The 8,155-nt window shown below is 47.5% G+C and overlaps 1 pseudogene; it reads right to left on the reverse strand.

Moving 5' to 3' along the window:
* Positions 1-931: 931 nt before the first annotated feature.
* On the reverse strand, positions 932-7,208 carry LOC105714855 (small ribosomal subunit protein uS2-like; annotated as a pseudogene).
* Positions 7,209-8,155: the final 947 nt, after the last annotated feature.

An 8,155-nucleotide genomic window follows, 5' to 3' on the forward strand; every position in this document is an offset into this window, starting at 1 on the left:
TGGTCTTGAACTCCTGACCTCAGGTGATCCGCCTCCCTCGGCCTCCCAAAGTGCTGGGATTATAGGCATGAGCCACTGCGCCCAGCCAGCTCCTTCACTTTTTAGAACTTAATAAGCCTTTAGGGTTCTCAGAAAACTCAGGGTAGGTGGAAGCTTCAATAGGGTATTCTGCAATAAAACATGTGCCCACTTGAGTGCAGAACTGGAAAAACAAAAATGATATGACATTATTTCTACCCCTAAATTTGTGAAAGCAAATCACACAGATTACAGGGGCCTCAGCCCAGATCCACTGAGTTAGAATACATGAAGGCTGGGGCCAGGAAATCTGAAATCAGAAACGAAAACAATCCACAAGCGATTCTGCTGCACAGCTGGGGTTGGAAAGGACTGCATTATCTCAGTCACACGCACGGCCCCCAGGGAGCAGGCAGCACTGTTCCTGTAACCACCCAATGGGTTCACCTTGCCCAAAGCCTAGGCAGAGCCTATTTATCAAGACAGGGGAATTGCAATAGAGAAAGAGTAATTCACACAGGGCCGGCTGCGTGGGAGACTTTCATTATCACTCAAATCAGTCTCCCCAGCATTCGGGCATTCAGGGAGCAGAGTTTTTGTTTTTGTTTTTGTTTTTTTTTGGCAGTACAATTCATGTCAAGACATGTATTTATTGTTATACTTTGGTATGAAATCCCAGGTATTCTGATCTGGAATAAAAAACCAAAATAGGCCGGGTGTGGTGGCTCACACCTGTAATCCAAGCACTTTGGAGGCCAAGGTGGGCAGATCAGGAGTTCAAGACTGACCAACATGGTGAAATCCCGTCTTTATTAAAAAAACAAAAACAAAATAAATGAACACAACTTTTAGAAACTCGATGTTTATTTTCCATGAATCTTATATGTTGTTTAAGAGCCCACATAAGAACAGCTTAAGACCATTCAGTGGTTGCTCCTACCCATTCAGTGGCCTGAGCAGTGGGAGCTGCACACCAGTCTTCCGTGGCAGGCTGGGCGCTCCAGTCTTCAGTAGGGAACTGCTGGATAGGCACAGAGGGCACCTGCATGCCTTCAGACCAGTCGGCAACCTCAGGCTGAGTAGCAGTGAACTCAGGAGCTGGAGCAGTCCGTTCGCCCTGAAATTCCTCCTTGCTCACAGCCTTTTCAGCAGCAGCCTGCTCTTCTTTTTCAATCTCTTCAGGATCTCTGTAGAAGTAGAGATCAGGCATGACCTCCCACGGGTGTTCACGGGAAATGGTGCCACACATGCGCAAAACTTCCCGAGCCAGCATCCACCACATCAAACCCTCTGAGTGAGCTCCCTTGTTGCTGCATGGGATGGCAATGTCCACATAGCGCAGAGGAGAATCTGTGTTACACAGAGCAATGGTAGGTAGGTTAACATAAGACGCCTCCGTGAGAGGCTGGTGGTCAGCCCTGGGGTCAGTAACCACAAGCAGCCGTGGCTCCCGGAAGGCTGCCTGGATCTGGTTGGTGAAGAAGGTTCCAGGAGTGAAGCGGCAGCAATTGGAGTGGCTCCAGTGGCAGCAGCAAACTCCAGCATGGCCCTCTGGCCAGTATTCCTGGAAGATATAACACTGACATCAGCAGGGTTTTCAATGGCAACAATGGCACGAGCTGCCAGGAGAAGCTTCTCCCAGGTCCTCTTCAGATTTATGATGTAGACGCCATCACTTTTCCTTTTATAGATATACTGCTCCATCTGGAAGTCAGGGTTGGTGCCACTTAAATAGGTTCCTGCTGCCAGGAACTTAAGGACATCCTCCTCCTTCATTTGCAAGACATCAAGGGCTCCGGACGTGGTGAAAGTTTCCCTTTAAGTTACGGGAATCCAGAACAATGCCATACGGAGCCCTCGGCAGGTAACGCGGAAGGGAGAGCAGAGTTTTTAAGAACAACGTGGTGGGTGAGAGCAAGCCGTGAGTCAGGAGTGCTGACTCATCAGGGATAAAATCATAGAAAGCTGAAGCTGTCCTCTTGTGCTGAGTCAGTTCCTGGGACAGGGACCACAAGATCAGAGAGAGACCCTGTCTCTCCAAAAAATGTAAAAAAAAGAAAAAAGAAGTTCAGAATGTGGCTACTAAGCAGAAGATGTGTTAATGCAAGTTCATTGCTAGGCAAAAATAGCTCAGATTCTTAAGACTGAAGAAGCCTTGACATGCTGTCTGATCCAACTCTCTGATCAATGATACATCTTCCCCAAAATATCTTCTTTTTTTTTTTTTTCTGAGATGGAGTCTCGCTCTGTCTCTCTGTCTCCCAGGCTGGAGTGCACTGGTGCCATCTCGGCTCACTGCAGCCTCCACCTTCCAGATTCCAGTGACTCTCCTGCCTCAGCCTCCTGAGTAGCTGGGATTACAGGTGTATGCCTTGATACCCAGCTAATTCATGGGGTTTCATCATGTTGGTCAGGATGGTCTCAAACTCTTGGCCTGAAGTGATCTGCCTGCCTCAGTCTCCCAAAGTGCTAGGATTACAGGCATGAGCCACTGTGCCTGGCCCCAGACATCTTTATAGGAGGGGTGAGGCTGTGTGGGAATTACTCCAGTAACAGGGAACCCCGCAACCACTGCAGCTCAGACAGGGCCACATGAAGGTTCTCCCTTATCCTGACTCACAGTGTTTCTCTGTATCACATGCCCATTAGCTCAGTCCTCGCCTCCTAAAGACCAATTCAAAGGTGTCAGCTTCTCTCCAGGGCTCTGCGCTACCACCCCCAATGTGACAAGACCAATATCCAGGACAGAGCCTAGGCCTTCTTTCCCATGCCTTGAAGAAGGAGGCTGCCAGCCCCTGCTCTGCTGGGACACTGACTCATTCGTGACAGGGTGGGTGAGTCACTGCTTGCCCCCAGGGGTCTACTTCCGGGTTAAGATGCTATTAAAAGGGTAACAGCTTCTGTCACTCTGCTCACTCAGGAGACAGTGGGGAATTTCAAAGTGTCTCAATCCTGCCTCCTCAGAAGTTCAAAGGACTTGACTCATACAATCTCACAGTAAAAAGGTCCTCAGAGCCTAAAAGACATCCTGTAAGGTGGGAGGATCGCTGAGTCAGCAGGTTGAGAACAGCTGGACAATATAGCCAGACCCTGTGTCTTAAAAAAAAAAAAGAGGGATCATCTACAAACCTAACTGCTTCATATGAGGAAGTAATAACAATAACTGATACCTTTATAGTATTTGGGAGTGGGGAAAAAGGCCCTTTCATGGTTTGCTTTTAGTAGTTTCTTTTTTTTTTAGATGGAGTTTTGTTCTTGTTGCCCAGGCTGGAGTGCAATGGCACGATCTTGGCTCGCTGCAACCTCCACCTCCCGGGTTCAAGCAATTCTCCTGCCTCTGCCTCCCGAGTAGCTGTGATTATAGGCGCCTGCTACCACACCTGGCTAATTACTGTATTTTTAGTAGAGATGGGGTTTTACCACGTTGGCCAGGCTGGTCTTGAACTCCTGACCTCAGGTGATCCACCTGCCTCCGCCTCCCAAAGTGCTGGGATTACAGATGTGAGGCATCGCGCCTGGCATGGTTTTTAGGTTTTGGAACCACCACCCAGTAAAACAGGTGGAAGAGGAGAACACTTATTTTTTCTTTTTCTTTTTTTTGATGAACAAAAATTGGAGTCCCACAGCTGGTGAGTGGTGTGGGTCAGGACTTGCCCCTACCAGAGCTGGCCTTCCAGAGACAACCCAGGTGCTGACAGCCCTGGGTGCTAATGTGCTTTAGCTCCGGACCGAGCACCAGCTGCTCCGGCTGAGATTGGCAGCAGCACTTCTGAGCCTGGCGCTTTATTGTGTACTATCTTATCTCAATAGGAAAAGGCAATTCAGGGGAAGAATTTCCTTGTCACAGTGCTCCAGACTTTCCATTGTCCAGCTTTCTTAGTCCTGGGTCATCCCCTGGGTCTGACCATTACTCATGTCCAGGGAGGCACCTTATCAGGGCTGTTTCAGATACAGGGCCTATTTTTTTCTCAGTACCAGACAAACTGGAATTTACCCACCCTTTGTGGCCTGACGTCACACTACAATCAGTCAGCTCAGAGTCCAGTCACATTTGGGAAGCTGCTTGAAAAGCAGTCTCTAGTAACCAGCTCTCTCCCTGCAAAGCCTAGGATTTCAGGGTCCTCTGCTGGCAGCAGTGGTGGAGATGTGTGGAGAGCCCATCTCGTGACGGGGCCAACTGTGAGAGTCTTTCTTTATTCCTGTACTTTCTTCCCCAAGTGGCTTTGAAAAACTTCCAACCTACAGAAAAGACGAAAGAATAACGAACATGTTCATACTGTTTGCCTAGATTCATCCATTGTTTCCGTTGTGTTCCATTTGCTTTGTCTCTCTCTCCAAGTACCTGAAAAATTTATAGTTTTTTTCTGCTGAAATAATTAAAAGTAAGTTGCCAAATCATGATGCTTCTCTCCTAAATAGGTCAGCATGTATATCCTAAGGAGCTTTCTCCTGTGCTACCATAATTTTTTTTTTTTTTTTTTTTTTTTTGAGACAGAGTTTCACTCTTGTTGCCCAGGCTGGAGTTCAATGGCATGATCTTGGCTCATCGCAACCTCCACCTCCTGGGTTCAAGCCATTCTTCTGCCTCAGCCTCCCGAGTAGCTTGGATTACAGGCATTCGTAACCATGCCTGGCTAATTTTGTATTTTTAGTAGAGATGGGGTTTCTCCATGTTGGTCAGGCTGGTCTCGAACTCCCGACCTCAGGTGATCCACCCTTCTTGGCCTCCCAAAGTGTTGGGATTACAGGCATGAGCCACCATGCCCAGCCAACAACTATAATTATTTCTGTCAAGAAAGGAAACAATAAAGTTAGCTAATACATTGTACATATTCAAATTTGCTCAATTGTCCCAATAATCCCATATAACTCTTCCACCCCATCCCCATTGTAGACTCCTTTAAACTAGAACAGTTCTCTAAAGATGTATTTAAGTGCTTCCACAGTCAGCAAACCTCTACCACAAAAATCCACATAATCCCTTTACGATAGAATCTAATGATTTCTAAGACTTTTCTGATCTATCATAATTTTTCTTATAATTGCTAATGGTGGCTCAAGCTCTCTTGTTTTCTACTTTTATTAGATTACATTATCTTTCTTTCTTTTTTGAGACCAAGTTTCACTCTTGTTGCCCAGGCTGGAGTGCAGTGGCACGATCACAGCTCACTGCAACCTCTGCCTCCCAAGTTCAAGTGATTCTCCTGCCTCAGCCTCCCAAGTAGTTGGGATTACAGGCACGTGGTTAATTTTTGTATTTTTAGTAGAGACGAGGTTTCACCATGTTGGCCAGACTTGTCTTGAACTCCTGACCTCAGGTGATCCACCCGCCTCAGCCTCCCAAAGTGCTTGGATTACAGACGAGAGCCACCATGCTTGGCCTATTAGTTGCCACTATCTTTCATAATTTTTTTTTTCTTTCTTTTTTTTTTTTTAAACTGTATGAGAACTGGGAATTCATGCTGTGAGAACAGGCAAGCCACTCAGGCACTACAGATGATTTGAAGGCAATTTAGGTCTTTCCTTCAATCTATGGTTCTATGATCTTTTTTTTTTTCTTTTTTTGTCTTAGCAGGATGTTTAGACACACTTTTTTTTTTTCCTTTCGGTTCTACGACCTTTTAGGTTTAATGGTGAAATATCATTTATTCATTAAAGTATAATATTTGGGCCGAGTGTAGTGGTTCACGCCTGTAATCCCAGCACTTTGGGAGGCTGAGGTAGGCGGATCACTGGAGGTCAGGAGTTTGAGACCAGTCTGGCCAACAAGGCGAACCCCGTCTCCACTGAAAATACAAAATTTAGCTAGTCGTGGTGGCGTGTGCCTGTAGTCCCAGCTACTTGGGAGTCTGAGGAAGGAGAATCGCCTGAACCCAGGAGGCAGAGGTTGCAATGAACCGAGATGGTGCCACTGCACTCCACTTTGGGCAATAGAGAGAGACTCCATCTCAATAAATAAATAAATAAAAATAAAGTATATATATATATTCTTTTGAGACAGAGTCTCTCGCTGGAGTGCAGTGGCACCATCTCGGCTCACTGCAACCTCTGCCGCCTGGGTTCAGTCGATTCTCCTGTCTCAGCCTCCTGAGTAGCTGGGACTACAGGCACATGCTGCACGCCTGGCTAATTTTTGTAATTTTAGTAGAGACGGGGCTTCACCATATTGGTCAAGCTGGTCTCGAACTCCTGACCTCAGATGATCCACTGGCCTCGGCCTCCCAAAGAGTTGAGATTACCGGCATGAGCCACTGCACCCAGCCATAAAGTATAATGTTTAATCCTGGCCAACAGTGGAGTTTGGGAGCTTTATCACATTTTTTGCTATTCTAAGTAGTTTTGTGAGAACATCTCATACAAATAGATCTGTTTTAAAAGTAATTTCCTGGCAGGGATGGTGGCTCATGCCTGTAATCCCAGCACTTTGGGAGGCTGAAGCAGGAGGATCTCTGGAGCCCAGGAGTTCAAGACTAGCCTGGGCATCCTAGTGAGGCTCCATCTCTGTATTTAAAAATAATAAAATACTAGAAAGAGATCGGAAAAAAATAAATAAATAAAAGTAATTTCCTGAGGACAGTGTTTCTCAAAGAGTGGTCCTGGATCATCTGTAACAGAATCACCTGAGGAGCTTGTTAAGATTCCCAAGCCCTGCCCAAACCTAGAGAATCCTCCCGGGTGGAGCCTCAGAGTCTATATTTGAATATCAGAGCTTTAGGCTATACTGGCTAGCAGAATGTAAGGCCTGTGAGATGGTCCTTTTCATCCATGGCCAGGCTGTCCTTGGGAAAGACTGTGGTAGCCGCCGTGTATGATGTCCCTTCTTCCAGCTGTGGGTTTAGAGAATCCCTCAGATCTCCCCTGGGACTCCAAGTGCTAAGACACGAAGAAGGCCGAAGGGAAAGGTCAAGTCCTGAGCAGAGGCGTGGACTGTGCCAGGCTGCAGTTGGAGCGTGCTGGGCCCGGAAGCCGGGTTCTAGCTCGGGAACCGCGGGGTGGCCAAGGAGGTCCCGGCGCGAGGGACGCCACACAACTTTGGATGCGAAGACAGTGAATATCCAGTTCTCAGTACACCAGTGGCCCTGCCCTGCTACTGAGCCTCATCAGCCGGTAATTAATGGAAGCAGGAGATAATGCATCTCAGGAAAAGCAAGATGATGATCTTACTTAAGAAGCCTGTAGCCGGAAAGCATGTTCCAAATCATACGGAATGGAGACAACTACTAGATGGTGTAAAAGTTGTTTTTTTTTTTTTTTTTTTTGAGACAGATTTGCTGCTGTTGCCCAGGCTAGAATGCAATGGCGTGATCTCGGCTCACTGCAACCTCCGCCTCTCGAGTTCAAGTGATTCTCCTGCCTCAACCTCCCTAGTAGATGAGACTACAAGCGACCACCACCACGCCAGGTTAGTTTTTGTATTTTTAGTAGAGACAAGGGTTTCACCATGTTGGCCAGTCTGGTCTCGAACTCCTGGCCTCAGGTGAACCGCCTGCCTCGGCTTCCCCAAGTGCTGGGATTACAGGCGTGAGCCACTGCGTCTGGCCCAAAAGTTTTTAAAAAGGAGTCTCTTAGGATCAAAGGGACAGAACATTATTGTTTTTCTTCTTAAACCTTTTGGGGCAATCTGACTTTCTTTGTTTAAACCATGTACCTGCACTATTTTTATTTCAAAAAGGTTCTTAACGTATTTAAAAACAAAGAATGAGTCATAATACACCGTTAGGCTCTTGGGAGGGCTTAAACACAATATGAACCGTAAAATAACCTAGTAATTATCTCCTTAAAAGCCCCGTGGGATGAAAACTGCACTACGGAGACGCCCTTAGCGGTTTTTCTCCCGGGCTGGGTCGCCGCTGACTGCTGGCAGAAACCCGGGCTGTCAGCGCGGGCGGAGCGGGGCCGCGGGACTCTCGCTTCTCGCGGGAGTCGGCGGCTGCGGAGTGCGCACGCGCAGAGTCGCAATGTCGTTCTTCCCGGAAGTGCGCTGGCGATGCTGGGCATGGTCAGCAAGATGTCGGCGGATGCAGCTGGGAGGAGTTAGGCAGGGGGAGCTGGCGTTTAGTTCAGGTGGTTTCTCTTCCGTGTAGTTCGAGAAGACCACTCGCTGCCCGTCTGGCGCGATCGTGGATGAGCTCCCTGG

The sequence above is a fragment of the Aotus nancymaae genome, unplaced genomic scaffold (genome assembly GCF_030222135.1).
Source record: "Aotus nancymaae isolate 86718 unplaced genomic scaffold, 86718_ANA_hifiasm-v0.15.2.pri h1tg000067l, whole genome shotgun sequence".
In the NCBI taxonomy this organism is placed as follows: Eukaryota; Metazoa; Chordata; class Mammalia; order Primates; family Aotidae; genus Aotus; species Aotus nancymaae.